General features: G+C 54.4%; 1 long non-coding RNA gene across 1 annotated transcript; it reads left to right on the plus strand.

Moving 5' to 3' along the window:
* The first annotated feature begins 12,972 nt into the window (after window positions 1-12,972).
* Window positions 12,973-15,814, plus strand: LOC145540730 (uncharacterized). Its single transcript, XR_014078524.1, has 3 exons — window positions 12,973-14,466; window positions 14,799-14,898; window positions 15,014-15,814. It is a non-coding gene; the product is annotated as an uncharacterized LOC145540730 (long non-coding RNA).
* The last annotated feature ends 4,183 nt before the right edge of the window (window positions 15,815-19,997 follow it).

Below are 19,997 nucleotides of genomic sequence, written 5' to 3' on the forward strand. Positions count from 1 at the left end.
ATAAATCTCTAACTCCAGAACTTCATTTAAAAAATGACAAGTTAGCACTTAATTATTTTCCCAACTGCCTCAATCATGCATGATGTTAAGGGACCCAGTTCCCATGGTTCTTAGCAGCAGTGCTGGTCCTCAGGTACTGGGGCGGGTAGGAGGTGGTCCCTGATTTGTTCCAGAAACCTGAGTGTCCCTGCCTGGTTGCAATCAGACATCCTAAGATGTGGGGGGTAGAGAAATAGTGGCAGACTGTCCTCTCCTTCCGCTTTCCAGTAAAAACAGAAACTATACATTTATTAAGCATTTCTGTACACCAACTGCTTGGCGTGCCTTATCACGTTTAAATCTCTCCATCATCGTTGGAGCTGGTACCGTTCATCTCCATTTTACTGACGTAGAACCTAGGTCATGACTTCTGTCTCGTAGGTCAAAAGCCACCAGCTTGGGGAGTAAACCCAAGGTGGCCTGACTCAAAAACCATACCTTTAACAGTGGCAGGTTCAACCAGCATCCTCGAGGGTGGAGAGACTGGCTCTATTAAGGAAGAGTCCTAGGTCGGTGATGGCCAGGACTGTCGAAGCCCAAATACTCCCCCAAATTTGCTGGCCTAATAGAGCCTATTGGATCCTGGTGTCCCTTATCGGTCCACACTGGATGGGCCGGAGGAAGGAAGGAAAAGCCCCTCCCAGTTCCTAGTGCTGACATTTTTCGTTATCCTACATGTGTCTTTTCTAGCCTCTTTGTCCTTCTCCAGTCATTCCATCCCTCAGTGCTTCTTTGTCTTGGGCAGTACCTGGAGGATGCGATGACGTCAAAGAGGTTGTCTGAGAACAGTGCAAGGTCACACGCCCCTTCCCATTCTCTGCGGCTTTCTTTCGGGTCTGAGGGACTGACTAAGCCAAGGAGAGCTGCCTCCAATGGAAGGCCCAGAGGTGGGAGACCAAGAGAAGACAGACCGTGAGTCCTCAGACCCACAGGAGGGAGGAAACGCCCACCTGGCTCGTGAGACCCACCACGAAGTCAGGCTGGTGAGGCACACGGAGCCTAGAACAAGTGAGGGGCCAGGGTCTCGGCTCTACACCAGCCAAGGGTGTGATTGTTATGGGGGAGTGTTTTCCCACCTGCAAGGTAAGGAGTATGGTTTAGACAATTCTTCCATTGCTGACATGGATGGACATTCCAGTAAAGAACCTTCTGGCCATCACAGCCAGCAATTCAAATAGTATCTACATCCCGAGGCGGGAAGCTCATACTTTAAAGCACTCAGGTCACAAAATTTAAAGAAATGAGTGATTTCCATGACCCTGTGTATCTGAACCCATATAATTATATGGGAGTGAAGAGGATGAGGAGAAAGAAAGACAGTTATAGGTTAGAAGAGTGGGTGCTAATTATTCACGCCATGGGGTCAAATCCAAGGTCTGTAAGTTCCAAGGACTCAAAGGGTGAATAGCTTAAGATGAGCAAGTCCCACCAGGATGCCCTGCGGAGTCTGGAGGAGGTCCCGTGGATGAAGCCCATTTCTCTCATCCTAGAGACCTAGGAAGGCTTCCAGAGGATGAGGACCCTCCAAGTCAGGGCCAGCTGAGCGAGCAGGGCCGGTGTCCAAACGTCCTATTCACAAGGCTCAGTCAATTGAATGGAATGTTGCCAAGAAAGAAATCCAGGGAGGGTGGGAGAAGTCCTTTGACAAGCAGCTTGCAGAGGGTGGGCGTGGTTGGGTAGCAACGACCGTGAGACTCTGCTGTGTAAGGAGGGCGGCGCGGTCACCTGCAGGGCTTCTGCATCCTTGAGGGGCATGTAAGTCTGGGGTCAGCGGCAAGCTGCCACAGACACTCATGATATGAGCTGATGCTCCTTAAATGCTCTATGTGTATTAACCCGTTTAACTTTCACAACAAAACCCAGATATCTTCCCCATCGTATAGATGGGCAAATTGAAGCATCCAGCCTGGGAGCAGGTGAGTCAGGATTTGAACTAGATGGTCTGGCTCCAGGGTCCCCTGATCTTCACCACTAGGTTCTGCTGTATCTTACTGAGGAAGCTGAGCCCTGCTTCGGAAAAGACAGTGAAGGGGGCTCTCATGGCAAAATGTTGGCTTTATACTGTGTTAATACAGGCTGGTATCTGCCAAGGTGCCCACATGCCTTCATCAGAGCCTACTCCCCTCCCACGAGATGCTCCTGGGGACGAGGGGTCCCTAGAGGAGAAGTGAGCTCCTGGTAGGTCTGGACCATCCCTGAGTCCTCAGCTCCCAGCAGCACCCTCGCTGTCTGGGGACACAGGATGAAACGGAGCACAGCGTCCCCTGCTGGCCGGAACAGGAACACATCCCAGGAGAGCCCAAGCCAGAAGGAAGCCCAAGCTGATTGGCTCTCTGGAGTGATGTCTAGTAGAGGGATGCTGCAAGAATTCCTGGAGCTTCAGGCACAAGGAGAAAGTGAGGAAAGGATAAAGATGAGATGATCCCACTGATCAGCAAAGATGTATCCTACATTCACAACCTACAGCCATGGTGGGTCTCCCCGAGTCAGTTCACACAGGCCAGGGGTCGGTGGACGTTCTTAACTGTTTTTTAAGCATGAGGACCAAAGGTGACCTCCGCTGTGACTCCACTGAATGGAGTGGGGAGGGGGTTGCTGCTGTTGACCGTTGACCCCTAGAGCTTGGCGAGAGCCACACAAGTGACCTTGGAGGGTTTAAATGACATCAATGGGTAAGCAGGGCTTCCCTGATAGCTCAGTGGTAAAGAATCCACCTGCAATGCAGGAGATGCATATTCAATCCCTAGGATCCCCTAGAGAAGGAAATGGCAACCCATTCCAGTATTCTTGCCTGGGGAATCCCGGAGACAGAGGAGTCTGGCAGGCTACAGTCCATGGGGTTGCAAAGAGTTGGACGAAACTGAGAGACCCAACAACAACAATAACAATAGGTGAACAGCTTACGAGAGACTCTGACCTGGTCAGGATTAGCCGAGTGGGCCAAAGTGGACCTGGGCTGCCTCTCCACCGAGAGAGCTCTCTGTCCACCGTGGTATGCAAGAGAGGCTGGGCAACCCCCGGCAGGAATCAAGCACTAGATAGAGGTAAGACCACATTGTGATAACCAACAACCTGATAAGGTAGGTTCCATCCACAGCCCATTTTCCCCTAAGAAACAGAGAGGTTAAGTAACCGCCCAAGGTCACTCAGGGCCGGGACTCCCTGCGGGCTGAATCCGACTGCAGAACCCAGGCATTTATAGCCGTTCTAGCCCCTCCCTCCGTATGCCCGCCTCATAGTGGGCTCAAAGGGCACGGCCTGCCCCAACAAGCTTGGGTTTTGCTAGAAGACCCTTTACTGCCCAGAGACCCCAGGCCCTTGCCACTTCCTCCCCCAGCCCTCACCCCAGGCCTCTGGCAGCTTTCATTTATTAGGAAAACATGGGGATGGTATTTCCTGAGTCAGGGCTGATCGGGGTCCCCCCGTTCTTTGTTTTCCTGGGCTCCTCGCTGAAGCTCTGAACCCTCGCCTCCAGCAGTACACAGTGTGCTCCTCCCAGCTTTCAGCCACCCTTGCTGTCAAGTCGGGGTTCTAGAAGCCACAGCAGGTGATGCCTTCCTGCTTGGGAACAGTACCTTTCAGCAAACTGACAGGTAATTGGTCCCTAAATCCCCTGGGGAGACACGGGGAGGATGAGGAAAAATTATGGCTGTGGAACTGAGTCTTAAAAATTATATCACCTTTGCTGACAGCGTAATTACTCCTTCTTCCTGAGATTTAGTGCAAATCTCCAATCCTTAAACAGTTGAGGGGTATTTTAAGGCTCTTCCTTTACTATTCTCTCCTTCCCCTTGGCCCGAGGAGGCTGGATTCCTGCCGTGTGCTATCTTCTCTGCCTCTCCTGGGACACAAAGTGACCCTGGGCCTAGTGATGTGAGAGGCCACCCAAGGCGGGAGGCGGTGATGGAGAGAAACCCAGAGAAGAATCTTACCTAGCACTTACTTCTTGGCCTGCTTGGAACGGGTCCTGAGTGACCCCTGCCCACCTGTCTGAATGTCCCTTAGTTTCCGGAGCCCCTCTCCCAGCAGAGGTGGCCAGTCTTCACCTGTGGTCCCTTAGTCTGCTGCAGAGGCCCCCTGGAGGCAGAGCCCACCCTGGCCCGGGTTTCTGTGCCTCCTGGAATGAAGGGGGTCTCCAGGATGGAGCAGCCTGCAAGCTCAGAGGTTTCCTTCCCATCCTCTCGGCCCAAGTGGGACAGATCAGTGGAGACACACGCCAACCCTGGGGCCCCTAGGGGTGAACTGCCTGCAGTGGTGGTAACTCACTCACTGATGCTCTTCACAGCTTTCCTTGCTCCTGTCTCACTCTCCCCACCCCCTCACACACTTCCGGGATCGGCCCCCAAGTAAACTATCTGCACCCAAACCCTCATCTCAGAGTCTGCTTTGGGGGGATCTCAGGCTTGAGGCCCCCTCCCCTGAGGCTCGGCCTGAGTGCTGTGAGGTCACTGATTTCTGTTTGGAAAAGGGCATTCTCTGAATAAAGAGGGATGATTTGGATGGTGCAGGGGCTCCAGTCCCATCAGCTACAACGTTCTAGGGAGGCAGCGTCCCTTTTTCCAAAAGTAGGGAAAAAGGTTTGGGGACCTGAATTCTAGAAGCCGCAGATGTCAGTATCCCTGGGAGTATCGCCCTCCCTCCTGCCCCTGGATCCACACGCGAGGGTCCCTCTGGCACGCACAGCTAGGATGGGAGGGTCCTCATGACCTTGGCATCTCTGAAGCTCTCAGTAAGAGCTGACATGGGATTCAGGCGCCGTGGTGAATAGACGCACCAGCCTGTTCCACAGTACGATGGGACCAGGATCCAGAACTACGAGATTCTCTCTTAACGTGGCTGTCAGGACAGTGAGCGCTCTGAGAAGGGGGCAGAGGATGAGAGCAGATTATCCTGGGTCAGCACCGGCGAGGGACTGGACCTGCAGCTGGGAAAAGACCAACCTTAGGAGGGCTGTAGAGTCTACAGTCAAGGGCCAGTTCAGGGACATGAGAAAGCACGCTTGGCCCACCAGACTCAAGCAGGCTCCAGAAAGCATTTTCGACAACTCACAAGGTTTTGCTGGAACCTTGTGCCAATGGGGACACTTCGGGGAAGATAAGGCAGGAGCCAATCAGGAATTTGTTTCCCAAGGCAGCTAGGGCTGTGCCAAATTACCAGGCAGAAACCCTCCTACCCTTAGACCTTCTCATCCTGGAATCTCCGAGAGCCCAGGAGACCCCCTACCCCGGGGCGGGGGGTGTAGGGGTGGCAAGCAGGAACTATCCCCCAGTCTCAGCTCTGACACCTCCTTGCAGTCCCATCACCACCCCAATCCCCGCCTCAACAAGCATCCTCAACACAACAGCTGATACCCGACACGCTAATCTCCTACTTCCTGTAAGAGAATACGAATAACTCACATTTCTTGTGTGCTTAGGGTTTGCTCAGCCGTGTTGTGAGAATTTTACAGACATTAATGCTTCAGTCCTCAAAGCAATACATGAGGAAGGTGGTGGTGAGATCCCTGCCTTGTGGACGAGGAAATAAACACACGGCGTCACAAGTCACGGCAGAGACAGGGTCTGAACTCAGGCAGGCTGGACCAGGGCACGTACCCACCACTGCAAATGCCCTAGCAGTCAGTCTTGGAAATTGGCATCTTCCTTTGTCCTTGCGTCTCTCTGCTTAGACTGTGGTATGATGGTTAATTTCGTTCCAACTTGACTGGGTAACAGGGTGCCTGGACTTCTGGTCAAACCTTTTTCTGGGTGAGTGTGTGAGAATTTTCTGGACAGGATTAACATTGGAGTCGGTAGCCTGAGCAAAACAGATAACCTGCTCTAACATGAGTGGGCCTGACCAAATCCCTGGGAGATCTAAATAGAACAAACAGGCTGAGTCAGAGGGAACTCCTGCCATGCACTCACCCGAAATGTGGCTCTTCTGGGGTCTGGAGCCTGCTGGCTCTGGGCCGGAACTCACAGTGGGTCTCCTGGTCCTCAGGCCTCAGGACCTGGGCTGCAAGCACATCATGGGTTTGCCTCAGTCTCAGCCTCCGTAATTGTGGAAGCCAATCCCTTATAACAAATCTCTTTGTGCACACACAAGCAGGTGTGCGCACGTGTGCACACACACATATACACTGTTGGTTCTGCTTCTCTGAGAATTGTATCTCATACAGTGGGATTGTGTTCTTTGCCTCAGGAGCACCAAAGGGCTCAGCTTCCTTGGTGATATCGCCACTGTTCCCATCAGTGGGATGCCTGTCCTGGAGACGTGTGGCAGGAAAGAGCAGCTGAAGGTCTACCTGCTGTGACTTCGTACTGGCCTAGGCTGGACCGATCAGAGCTGGCCCAGGACATACACACCAGGTGAAAACAGCCTTTCCTGCCTCGATTCTTTCCCTGTGGCCTTAATTATACCTACGAGCAAATGAGAAGAAAATCCACTGCATGGAGGTGGGTGTTCAGTCGTGTTCGACTCTTTATGATCCTATGGACTGTAGCCCACCAGACTCCTCTGTCCAGGGGGTTTCCCAGGCAAGAGTACTGGAGAGGGTTGCCATCCCCTCCTTCAGGGGATCTTCCTGATTCAGAGATCAAACCTGTGTTTCCTGGGACTTCTGCATTGCAAGAGGATTCTTTACCTCTCAGCCACCAGGGAAACCAGAGTAGGAATCAAACTGGTTCTGAGCTGGTTTCCTACAAGCCTTTGAGAAGGTGTCTGCAATTCTTTAGCTCCATTTGTGACGAGAATGCAGTCCTTAAGCACATTCACAAGCCAGAGAGAAAAAGCTGCAGGGCGCCCGGATATTCAGCCTAGAAGGGTGATCCACACAGCATCTGCACCACAGCTTCAACACGGAGTTGCATTAGTGCTAGGGCGCTGGGAGCAAACCCCAAACCCCCAGCCAGGTACACGTTTTATCATCCGCCCTTCCATCCCAATGGCCACATCAACGGCCTCAGTGACTGGTGACATAAAAAAATGAGTCAGCCCCAAGCTATAGGACTCGTGCCCCGAGAGAAGACAATTTAAGGGATCAGAGCAGCACACCCCACCCCACCTCCCTCCTCAGACCCAAGGTGGGTGAGTTGAAAGCCTCTTCTCTGGCAAGGGTGAGCAGCGAGAGTCATTTTTCTGGCATTGGTCCTTGGGTTTTTCATTTGCCAGGTGCGTTGCAGGGAGAGACCAGAGAGAGGTGTGAGCAAAATGAATTTGGAAGGAAGGCCTTCCCCTGACATTGCCCGGGGAGCCGAGCCGGTGAGGTGCAGAAACGCAGGGCATGGGTTCAGGGGGTTGTGTGGCCAAGTTGGGGGCAGCTGGACGCCTGGTGTGTTAGTTTTGCAGGATCACTGGAGCCCAGGGAGGTGCAGGAATGGGGAGGCTGTGGGCCCATCTATGGCCCACGTGGCTGGAGCCGAAGCTACAGGACTGACGTCAGCATGTCAGAGCACTTGGTTTCTAGGAACGGGCCTCCTGAGCCCCGCCCCACCCCGGCTCTGCCTCCCCACCGCCCCCTCCTCCCTGCCAGCCTCTGTCCCCTCCTCTGCCCTCCTCGCTGCCACTGGCCGCAGCTGGATGGTCCTTCTGGCAGATGCCTCCTCTCTGGTCAAGGGAAGTCCTCCACGGAGACCCGCTGCCACCCGCACCTCCTGAGCAAACCCTACAGCTGCCTCTCCCTACCCCGACCCCCGCAGCCCCCTCTCCTGCAAGAACGAGCTTCAGAATCCAGCCTGAGCACACATTTGATCTCTGCTATGAATGTTGTTGCTCGCTCAGTTGTGTCCAACCCTTTGTGACCCCCATAGACTGTAGCCTGCCAGGCTCCTCTGTCCATGAGATTTCCCAAGCAAGAAACCTGGAGTGGTTTGCTGTTTCCTTCTCCAGGGGGCTCTTCCCGACCCAGAGATCGAACCCAGGTCTCCCACATTGCAGGCAGATCCTTTACCATCTGAGCCACCAGGGAAGCCCGAATAACAACAAACAGGCAAGGTCACTCAGATCCTCTGAGCCTGGACGTCGTGGGACGGGGTGGTGAGGGGCAGCCACCTTGCGGAGCTGTCATGAGGTCAGATGAACCATGTTCAGGGGAGAGATTTATTTCCCCGTGGGTCATCAGAACTGCGTTCTAAGGGGCAGACCTTGAGCCACCCGGGCCTTCACGTCCCCCTGCTCTGATGGGTCAGCAGACACAGAGATGGGCCGGGGAAAGCGGCACTTTCCTGCAGCACAGAGGAAACTAGAGCTTTTGCAGTCAGAAGGATGGGGACAAAGGAGAGCAGGGGCAGAGAGAGAGAAAAGTAGCCAGCGGGATGGAGAGAGGAGGCCTGAGCAGCACCGGGGACGAATGACGGATGGAGATGGACGCTGTCGTGCTGGCCCCAGGACTCTGGGACCAGGAAGTCGCAGAGCTACACGCCACGCTGCTCAGTTTCTCTCAACACCCCGATGGCTTTGAACTCTTGAAGGAAGGAGAGGAAGAGTGGCTTTGTTTTATTTGATGGGGATCAAGAAAGGGCCTGCCTGGGCCCGAAACAGCTGTGGGTGGGTGTTCAGTCCAGAAGTGAAATCAGGCCCACAGACACAGGATTCCAGGGCTGGAAGGACCCAGGGGGGCATGACTGTGGCCTTCCTGGGAGGTGAAAGGGGCACGGCCGCATCCTGTAGATTTCACGGGACAGGGAGACCCCATCTGACGCTGGCTCCTTGGTCAGCTCTGCTTGACCCCTGTGGGCTCCCAGATGCTGACTCAGCCCCCCTTCCTCCCTGAAATCCAATGCAAATGGTCCCAGGCACAGGCCCGAATGCCCTTCTGGGGACAGTGCACCTGACCCTAAATTAGGCAGGAGTGATGGTGAGGAGGCGGGAAGGCTGACCTCAGAGGACCAGCTGCCTGGGGTCCATGACCCCAAACCCGGAGCCATTCAGGAGTCAGTTAAGCGGACAACTTGGGCCTGGAAGGGAAAGCCTGCTGCTGTTCCCACTAACAGAAGATGACAGTACCAACCGCACAGCCACTTCCAAATTAGACGCTGATAAGTCATTAGTTAAACTTGTCAAATCATTCAAAGAGCACTGGGCTCTGGCCAGCAGGGAGGCGCCCCCGGGACCTGGCATGACCCACTGTGGTCTGAGGAGGATCAGTGGAAAGGCCGGGAGACCTCGCTTCCCCCCCCACCCACAGCAGGCCGTGCTGCTCCGTGAGGCCTCATCCTCTCTGTCTTCCCTCCTCGGCCTTCCTTCCAGCTCCTGAACTCCAGAGCCAACTGCTCAAAATCCCTCCACATCCTCTCCCACCCCTGGGTTACCCTGGGCAGGTTAGTTAACCTCTTTAAGCCTCAGTTTTCTCATCCCTAAGATGGGGACAGCAGCCCCACCTGCTGCGTGGCCCTGAGGAGATGTAATTCATTTATGGAAAGTGCTTGAGCTCATACCCAGCATAGAGCCCTGGACTGGTAGAGTGTTACAGTTTATCCCCACCGACCCCTCAGAGACCACCTCTGCCCCAGCTAAGGCCAGACTGCAGCCCTCAGGTAGGAAGACAATGTTTCGTCATTGGTCTTCAGTTCAGTCACTCAGTTGTGTTCGACTCTTCGCAACCCCATGGACTGTAGCACGCCAGGCTTCCCTGTCCATCACCAGCTCCCGGAGCTTGCTCAAACTCACATCCATCGAGTTGGTAGTGACTCCTTTGAGTTGCTGTCAGAGGCAGGCTGGATCCTTAGCTTCCCCTGCCTGTATTTTGATGGCAACATGACCGCAAGCAAGAACTGGTTGTAAGAGCTTCGTGTTCTTTAAGGGAGGTAAGGAGGATCAGAGTCAGCTCTCTGCTATCCATCCTCCAGGAAGGAATCATTGCAGCAGGAAATGCAAGAAGGAGCAGGAGGGATTCTCAGCTCTATCTTCTAGTCTTGGGCAGATGAAGGACACTTCATTCCACCCTCCATGGGAAGCATTTTTTTCTGTCTTTCACAGACTTTGGAGCACTTTCCTCTGAATCCATCGGGATTCAGGTTGCAAGCGACAGAAACCTAGACCAAGGGGAGGCTCTTGGAGGGTCCTGAGGTGCACAGCATCTCTTGGAGGATGAAGAGGTACATAGCAAGTAGGGAGTGAGGGAGGTCCTGGAGGCTGGGCAGCAGGATCTGGCTGGTTGTGACACTTTTGTCACCATGGTCGATTGCCACGGCTCCTGTCCCAAGAGGCCATGGCAAATAGATTCTAACAGCCCCTCTACCTTTCTACTACACACACCAAAGTCAAAGCAGAACGTATGATTGGCCAAGACAGGTCACCTGACTGAGCCCTAGCTATTGGGATTGGTCAAGCCAACTCACCTGACTGGACCCCCTTGCTGTCAGGATTGGCTAAACTAGGTCACCTTACTGGGCTCTGGCTTTTAGGATTGGCCAAGCCAGATCACCTGACTGAGCCCCAGCTGTTAGGATTGGTCAAGCAAAGTCACCTGACTAGACTCCCTGGCTGTCAGGATTGGCTGAGCCAGGTCACCTGACCTTGGTTGTTATGGAGAAGATGGGGGTTCCTTTTCTTGGGCTGAGGAGTGGATGGAGCAGAGCTGTATCTTGCAAACCCGCAGGCAGTGGGGGCTACCCCAGACTTATAAAGTGGGCTTCCCATCCTTGAAGCTTTTCCTCTATCTCCTCCCCAGTTGACCTGCCCGTCTGGCCAGGTTCAGCGCCATATTAGCAACGTCCCAAGTCCTTCTCTTTGGGGCAAACAAGTTGGAAACCTGCCTGGGGTGGGGGGAAGGGTGCTGCAGGCTGGGCTCTGTATAGAAGTTGGTGATGGACTGGGAGGCCTGGCGTGCCGCAGTCCACAGGGTCACAAAGGGTCGGACACGACTGAGCCGCTAAACTGAAGTGAATTCTGAAGAAGAGAGCCATTTGGACGGGAAGACAGAGCTGGTGAATTTGGCTTGTCTCCTTGTATCGGGGGCAAGATTGATTTTGTTCATAAATATCCCTGGTGATCTTGAACGCCAAAGCAGGCTGCTAATAGCTGCTAATGAGTCACTTCGACCTTCCCCCTGCCCACCACCACTGCCACTGCCCCAACCAGACCCTGCCACTTTCTTCTCAACTCTATCGACTTGATGGATTTAGTGGAGAGAATCCTAGGGAAAGTGACCCTGAGCGCCAGGGCCAAAGTCCCCGAACGTGGTGGGGACCTCAGCATCCCCAGACCTTCCCCAGCCCTTTTAAATGACTTCCCTTCTGTCACTCAACCCCGCCTTGGGAGCCCCTTCCCTGCGTCTTAGGTCCTTAGGACAAGGCACTCAGCGTTGTGCCTTCCTGGTGTGGCCTCAGGTCTCTCTAACCTTGCTCCACAACAGAAACCGGAATCCCTCCACCGCAGCCCAAACCCGTGACAGCTTCTCCTGTGCCCACTGACTGATGAGAATAATTGTGCCCGTCCTCCACGGACCCTCTCTGCGTGGCTCTGTAGACAACAGATTTCAAATTGATTTAAAGCCTGTGTCATGCTGGCTTAAAGGAAAATCCCTGCAGAAATTAACTAGTTTAACTTTTGTGGAATGCTCGGCAGAACCCAGGCTGCATAATTACAGAGGATGTACCCTTTTCTCAGGAGGAGCACAGAAGTGCAGAGGTGCCTGGGAAGTTTGACCCTCCTCGGGCAGGGAGGCAGAGCTGCTGCTGCTTCCATGTAAATTGCCTGAGGACACCTGGGTGTCCCTGGCACTGACCTCCGAATCGGCCTCTTCTGAGACGCGGTAAAACTGGCTCAGTGGACGACTTGCTCTTTTGTTCGCTCACGCCTTCATCCATCAAGCCAGACGTGTGCCCAGTATGTGGTTTAGTCTAGACCCTGATCATCTGTTGCCTGAATTGTTTTACCAGCTGCCTGAACGATCTTCCTGGGTCCAGTCTCTTTTTATCCAGTCCACTCCCCACACTGGCAAAGGTCAATCTTGGGGAGGCAAAGCAAGTCACCCTCCCAAAGAAAGCCCTGGAACGTCCCCACAGTGCTTGCAGGATACACATCCTTGCTCCCAGTGAGGCAGGAAAGCTCTCCTCCTCCTGGCACGGCTGAGGCCCCCAGCACATCTCCTGTAACGACTCCCCAGTTCTCGGGTGTGGTGATCGAGCCACACTGTGTCTCCTACGATCGCACAGGCTGTTCCCTCTGCCTGGAGCACAACTTGCTCCAGAGCTTCTGCCAAATTTACTTCCCTCCCCAAACCCTGTGGGCATTGCCGCTTCCTTGGGGCCTCCTTCCAAAAGGACAATCACTTACTCCTCCATACAATTTCCATAACTTCCCGTGTATCCAGTCCACGTAGGTCTGCATTAACTTGCATTTAAGTGCCACGTGATAAGCTCCCGACAAGGGAGGACTGATATTAGCAAGGCCCTTCCTGACACAGTGCCTGGCTGACGGCCGATGACTAGATGTAGTGTTGGACCACAAGCAGCAAGCTATGCATGGAGATGGACAGACACGGCCCTGCTCCTAAGGGGTCTCCCTTCTCGCAGGAGCAGAGGCCTTCTGCTCCTCGTCTTCTCAATTCACCAAGTGGACCTGGTGAGTTTCATTTTTGTTGGTTGTTCACCAACATAGCTTTCTTCAGTACCTGTTTTGGTGGGGAATTTGTCAATCACCTCTTTATTAATCCAGTGATTCGCAGCATCACCTAGGAACCTGTTAGAAATGCTATTTCTTTCCCAGATCCACTAAACGGAAGGACCTAGGGGTGGTGCAGAGTGGCTGTGTTTAACAAGTACTCCAGGGAATGCCAACACACACTCAGGCATACAGCCCCCATACAGGAACCACTGTCCCAATCTGCAGGAGAGTAAACTGAGGGATCCTGTAGAGGGATCCTTGAGGATCCCACAAGGAAGCCACATCTTGATTGGAACATGGGGTAGGCTAAAAAATAGCCACGTCAAAATTGGACCTGCTGAATTTGTGATCTAATTTGGAAAAAGAGCCTTTGCAGATGTAACTAAGTTGAGGGTTTTGAAGCAGGATTATCTTGGATTATCCAGGTGAGCCCTACATGCCATCGTAACTGGACTTATAAGAAAAAGGCAGAAGGAGCTTTGGTGTTCACAGGGAAGAGAAGGTGGTGTGAAGACGAGGGAGCAATTGCAGCGATGCGGCCACAAGCCAAGGAGTGTCAGGGGCCACCAGAAGCAGGAAGAGGCCAAGAGAGAGCTTCCCTCGGTTCAGTCACTCAGTCGTGTCCGACACTTTGCGACCCCATGGACTGCAGCACGCCAGGCCTCCCTGTCCGTCACCAACTCCCGGAGCTTACTCAAACTCATGTCCATCGTGTCTGTGATGTCATCCAACCATCTCTTCCTCTGTCGTCCCCTTCTCCTCCTGCCCTCAATCTTTCCCAGCATCAGGGTCTTTTCCAATGCAGAGCTTCCCTAGAGCTTCCCAAAGGAGCACAGGTCTGCCAACAGCTGCATTTCAGACTCCATTCTCCAGAACCGTGAGAAAGTTGATCCCTATTGGTTTTAGCCACCATGTTTCTGGTACTTGATCACAGCAGCGCCAGGGAACTAACACAGAGGCTCATAGAGGCTGAGGGGGCTCCAGGGGATCTGATCAGACCCCCAACGAGAGATCGAGATGCTTGGTAATTATCACATAGGACTAGCTTTTCTCTCGGGCATCTTTTCAACCTGGAGGAGGTCCTACCTATTCTTTATTGTTGAGTGGTCACTCAGTTGTGTCCGACTGTTGGCAACCCCATGGACTGCAGCACGCCAGGCTTCCCTGTCCTTCACCATCTCCCGGAGCTTGCTCAAACCCATTTCCATTGAGTCGGTGATGTTCCCATTGGAGAGTACTTCCCTGAGGGCTGGGAGTGGGTCCTGCTTGTCTTTTTACCCCTCAGGGTTTTATTAAACGGTTGATCAGATGAACACTGGTGTCTTGGGGATCCATGCACAGGAAGTGGCTGGGACTTCAGAGCCAACTCCTTTTCAAGGTGAAGTTTCTTGTGTGGGAAGACTATTTCTACAAAATTTTCTGAGACCAGAGAATGTAGTGAATCATTTCCTTTGAGAGAGTCCTTATACACATTCATCTCTGAAGTCACCCAGTGAAAGCAGCCGCTGAAAGGGCTTCGCACACTTTAATGTGCCCATGGAGCCCCTGAGGATCTTGTTAAAAGGCGAGTTCAGATGCAGTGGGCCTGGGCTGGGCCTGGGAGCCTGCATTCCTAACGAGCTCCCAGGGGGTGTCAGGGCTGCTGGAGTCCCCGCACCAGCCTTGGAGTTGCAAGCTGTGAACCGTCCGTTGCTTCTGGAAGAGATGCTGAAATCACCTGCTCTGACGCCCCTGGGACGAAGAGAAGGAAACAGAGGCTGAGAAGGGGCTGTGGCTCGTCCAAGGTCACGGAGCTGTGAATCAATACTGATGCTAACCTCGGCAGTGGGCCCTAGCCAGGTGAGAAAGAAGGATGGGCGGGGGGGGGCCTTTCCTTTTGAGGTACGAGGCGCCCCCCACAGACCCCCCCTACCCTACCAGCTCGCTCCCGCTCTCCACCCTCGTCCAGATTTTAAAACAAACGTCAGCTGCCAGGCTGATCGATAGGCCCGCTCATCTGCGAGGTTTGAGGCTCTCTCTCCACAGATGTAATCAGGGCTCCAGAGACGTCCTGGCAGCGGGCTTGTAGGGAGGGAGAGCGGTAATACATTTAATCAAGGAACAGATGGGGAGCTGATAGAGTGTGTAGAGAAATCAGGTTTCTGTGATCACATTGCCTTTCCCCCACTCAGCCTCCGCAGCCCGCGGCTCCTCCAGCGAGAGCGCCCCACTCCGCTCCAGCCCTGCCCTTCCGCAAGATGTTTTCCCAGGAACTTCAGGGCCCCCAGAGAGGTGCGTGGTGGGAGTACGGTGGAGGCTGCTGCCTGTTGAGCCCATCCCCCCTCCCTCAACAGGGCCCCCTGTCCCTCGGCCTCCTCCACACCGCCTGGCTCCCCTCTCCACACAGAGCCAGCGGAGGCTGGGAAGCGAGGGGACCCACGGGCCGATCGCTGAGTCCTCAGCGTGGTTGGCATCAGAGATGCCGTCAGCCCCTCATCTCCTGGGAGCTTGCAGAGAAGAAACGGGGCTCATGTATCCACTTAACTCCTCGCCCACTGCCAAGTTCACAGAGCCTCGGCACCCCCGCCCCGTTTCCTCTGGAGGTATTGGGGTGCAACGAGAAGACATCTCAAGATTCTACGGCTGTGGTTCTGGAGCGGGGTGACAGCTCCCTGGGGACATCTGGCTGTATCTGGAGACGTGGCTGGTGGTCATGACTCAGGGAGGATGCTCCCTACTCCTAGCGGCAGAGGCCAGCGATGCGGATAGACATCCTTCATCACCCAGGGCAGGCCCCGCCACACAGGACAATCCCATAGATTAGTGTTTGTAAGGCCTGGCCTGAGGAACCCTGCTCTTAACAGCTAGCCAGATGCCTCCAGGCTGACCGTCTGTAGGTGGATTCACTGGGCTTTTTCCACCTGCATCCAGTCCTCAAATCAGCATGTTCACTCTCTGCCCAGGTCCTCCCATACCACGTGTGTGCACAAGGGCGCATGTGTATACCAGACAGTGTGGCCCTAAGTGGGTCAGGACCGGACTGGAGACTGATGAGGGCAAGATGCTTACCTGGGGTGGGGCTGGGGGGGGGGGTGGGCGTCTCGTGTACTTACTGTGATGATAGCGCTCAGCTTTTAGGCTGCCCCAGCCGTTGCGTGATTTAAGCAATTGGTAGGTAGTAAATAAATAAATGTAGGAGAGAATTTTCCACTGCTTCTTGCAGGTCTGATTTCTTATTTAGTCCCAGGAAATCCACCTTATAAGCAGGGATTTGGTGGCGGTGGCAAGGGTGTGGGGGATGGCTCGGTCACCATTTGCTCTGCCCACCACCCCTGCCCACTGGCTTCACTCTGGACCAGACCTTGTTCTGGGACTGGCTCGTGGTCAGCAGGCCCCAGAGGATGAGCTGATTTATGACATCTCCCTTCGTGCTACTGATGGGATTCAACCCTCCCTGATGCTGAAGTTATCGGGAGAGCAGAGTTCCTGCCTTTGGGGTCCCTCCCAGAGCTTGGGGTGACCTCCTTGAAAGGCAGCAACCTTGAGACCACACTCCTCCCTGCTTGCTCTGGTCTTCTTAATATTAGGTTTTGACACTGACATAATGTATTGCTAGTAATAACTTAATCCCCTTTAGGTACTGAGTGTTCATTCCATCCCAGTCTCTGAGCTCCACACGCTTACGTCCCTCAGTCTTCTTGGCCATCCTGAGATGCTCTGTGATCCCCATTTGGCTAACGAAGAAACTGCAGCCCAGAGAGGGTGAGTCACTGGCTCAGGGTCACAGAGCCAGTAAGTAAGCCCGGCACTCAGGACCTGAACCCTTCAGTTCAGTTCAGTCGCTCAGTCGTCTCCGACTCTTTGCAACCCCATGGACTGCAGCATGCCAGGCCTCCCTGTCCATCACCAACTCCCGGAGTTTACTCAAACTCATGTCCATTGAGTCGGTGATGCCATCCAACCATCTCATCCTCTGTCGACCCCTTCTCCTCCTGCCCTCAGTGTTTCCCAGCATCAGGGTCCCTTGACTGACTCCAAAAAGCATCCTCCTAGCAGTATCCTTGCTCCCCAGTATCCATTGCCCCTCAAGGTGGTCCTCACACCCAGCATTACCTGGAAGCTGGTTAGATAGGCGGAGTCCCACCCGGCCCCTCGCACTGACTGGGAAACTGCGCTCGCCCAGCGAAGACCCTGGAGATGCAGCGGTGTGTGTTTCCTCCGCTCCGCGCTCTCCGCTCTCTGTCCTGACACAGGGGCAGCTTTCCGGGAGGGTGGGGGTGGAGCTGGGGTGGGAGGAGCAGGCAGAGGATGCTAAGGAGGCTTTCAGAAACCCAGGGGAACTGGGTGGACTTGGGGTGCACCTGGGCCAGGGTAGTTTGGCTTATGGAGCGTTTGCCAGGCTGACCTCCCAGGCTGGACACCACCTGTGTCTGGCCCCATCCCGACCTCTCTCTCTGGATATTCGAAAAGCCCGGTTTCCTACTTAAGAAATCCCCATCTCGAATCCCTGACCCTTCACCGACCCCCGAGGTTGCAGTTGTTTCGTCTGCTTTCTAGGCCCCGGGGAGCCTGGTCTCCTGTCTTCAAGAACAAACTTTCCTTGGATGCCCACATCCTGAGACTTCTCCCAAACACTTCCTGCATTTTATTCCTTGTAACTGTCTTTCCGTCTCATTGGAAACCCTTTCATCTCCCGTTTGGGCTGGGACTTGGGGCTTCTCCGGGGCCTCTGGGGTGTTGTTCCTGTTACCAATTAGAATATAAAAGTGCAGCCATTTATCAAAGGTACACAGAAAGCAATACTCGGCTGCACTGCGGGGAGAGTGGGCCGGCAGACCCAGACGCGGCCGCCTCCAACGCCCACCGCCTCCACCACGCAGGTTGGGAGGAGGCCAGCAATCGTGAACAGACGTTTCCCTGTGGCCCCACAGGTAGGCGGTCGTATTTCCACTTCACATCGGAGACGCAGAGACGTAAGTGGCTCCCTTAAGCTGCACGAGTAGGTGTATAATTACAGCTAGAAAGAGGCAAGAGCCAGATCAAACCTCTGATGCCTACTTTGGCCCGCTTCCTTTTTCATTCTAAGTGAGGAGGATCAGCGGAGAAGTCAAGCTCTCTATGGGGTGCCGTAAGTCTCCATGTACCTGGAAAGTTCTGTAAGCAGGTTGTTTTAATGAAAGGTTGTACAGACTTTAGATTTATTTATGCATTTCAACTGCGCATCTGCTCAGCTATGAGACAATGCAATAGGGAGGTGACTCCACCCGATGGAAAAAGGCCAGAACTCGCGTGGGGTGAACTGCCACCTGCCTGTCGGTGACGGGAGGCAAAGATCTTCAACTCTTTGTTAAAGTTTTCCTGCTGAAAAGGGAGTAGATAGAGTCTAAATTGTGAGAAGGTTATCTGAGGACCAGTAAGTAGACTTAGCAACGAGACATTTGGATTTATAATTGCAATGGTTAACAACAGTAAGAGCTGGCATTCCTGAGCACTGAGAGTGTTTCAAGCATACGGATTGTTCTCCTTCCATTGTTCCCACCTTGGTCTGAAGATAAGAACCTTCCAAAGGGGATGTGTTGGGGGAGCAAGCTTCACTCCTCCCTAAAGGTCTCATTGGAAGCACCTGACATCAGCTGGGCCGTGTCCCCCATGAGGGCACGCGCTCCTTCCACCCCCGGCGCCTCCCAGCAAGAGCCCGATGAGAAGGACAGGCTCTGCTTGGTTCCCTGCCCACCCTGGTCACCACGCTCAGGGCTGGCCCGAGGCCTGGCCTCCCTCACCTGCTGGCAGCCACCACGCTTGGCCTCCTGGAGCCAGTTCTCCTTTCCACTCATGCTGGGGTCTGCCAGGCGGGCAGAGACCCTGTTTGACCAGCCAAGGTCTCCCCTGGGCAGAGTCTGAGATCTGGACTTGGAGTAGGGAGCCCTCACCTCAGCCCCGGGAGCATCCTCCAGGCCGTCTTCTCTGGAGCCCTGGGCTTTGAGCAGGGCCTGCAAATGTTCGCTGTCAAAGTCCAAAGAGCAACACTTTCCGCTTCCTGCCCCAAACAGTGTCTCTGCAGCAACGACTCAGCTCGGTCACTAGAGCACAGAAGCGCCACAGACAATAGGAAAATGAGCAGGCGCAACTGAGTTCCTTTGTGTTATTACAGAAACAGGCAGCACTCAGGCAGTCTGTGAATAGGAGTCCGTCCATTCTTTAGGGTCATCGGGCCTCTGTTGATAAGCCGGTCACTCCAATCAGCATCTGGGTCCATGAGCTCAGCAGACAGGGAGGGTGAGATGGGGGCTCCGGGAATTCAGCTTGCGCCTCGAGGATGGCCCACCCACCTGGTCAGTCTCCCCAGAGTGGGGTCAGCTGGATTACCCCCATTTCACAGATGAGCAAATGGAGACCCAGCCTCCGCCCTTGGCCCTGAGATCACACTGGTGGTGACGTTTTGGTTGGACCCACATCCACGGGGTCTCAAGAGCCATGTTAGTGCTGTTGTTGAAGGGGGCCGAATGAGCAGACTGTCCAAGCTGGCGGGGGCTGCACTCAGGTGGGCGTCCCCACCCCGTTTGGGAGGGCTTACCCGAGGGGGTTGGGGGGGAGCGTCCTGGGGACCTGCCTCCTTGGAAGAGTCCCTTCAGCTCTGACTCCAGGCTCACCTGCTCTCTCTCCCGAGGGGTACCCAATGCTCCTTGAGGTTGGAGACACCTATCCCCACCAGGGGCCTGGCTGACCAACCAGGGAAGGCCAATGGTGGGAAGCCGGCACTCCGAGCCCCCCAGACCCTGGGAGTGGGCTGAGAGCCCCCAGATCGGTGGCCTTGGTCCCCACCGGGAAGCCCCCACCTCTCAGGGATGGAAGCAGCGAAAGCTTCACTTTTTAAAAGAATAACATGCAAATCGGTTGTCTGACTCCAACACTCCCAGCGGGAGATCCCAGCGCAACCTGCCAGCACTGACAGCGAAGAAATGGTGACAAATGCCACCGCCAAGCCGTCCCAGCGCCGCGTCGGAAGGTGAGACTGGGGCTCTGCTCTGCAGCATCTACTTCGTTTTCCTGGGGGAGGCTGGATGCTCCCGAGCCAGCGAGTGTGGGTGATCACCTGCCACTGTCGATGTGGACTCTGAGGCTCGGCCAAGGTCAGGAGGCCAGGCGTCTACCTGGCCTCCTGGCCCTCTTGGCGTGATTAGAAACAGAGCTAGTTCTATGATTACTCAAAGGGGAAGGGTTCTGTCTGCTTGTTCCAGGCTGTATCCTGAGGGTGTAGTGTAATGTCTGGCACATAGTAGGTGCTCCAGAAATGTGCACGGATGGGACTTCCCTGGTGGCCTGGTGGTTGAGACGCTGTGGTCCCGATGCAGGGGGCATAGGTTCAATCCCCAGTCGGAAACTTAGATCCC

The sequence above is a fragment of the Giraffa tippelskirchi genome, chromosome 3 (assembly GCF_054371585.1).
Source record: "Giraffa tippelskirchi isolate mGirTip1 chromosome 3, T2T-mGirTip1v1.2.pri, whole genome shotgun sequence".
Taxonomy (NCBI): Eukaryota; Metazoa; Chordata; class Mammalia; order Artiodactyla; family Giraffidae; genus Giraffa; species Giraffa tippelskirchi.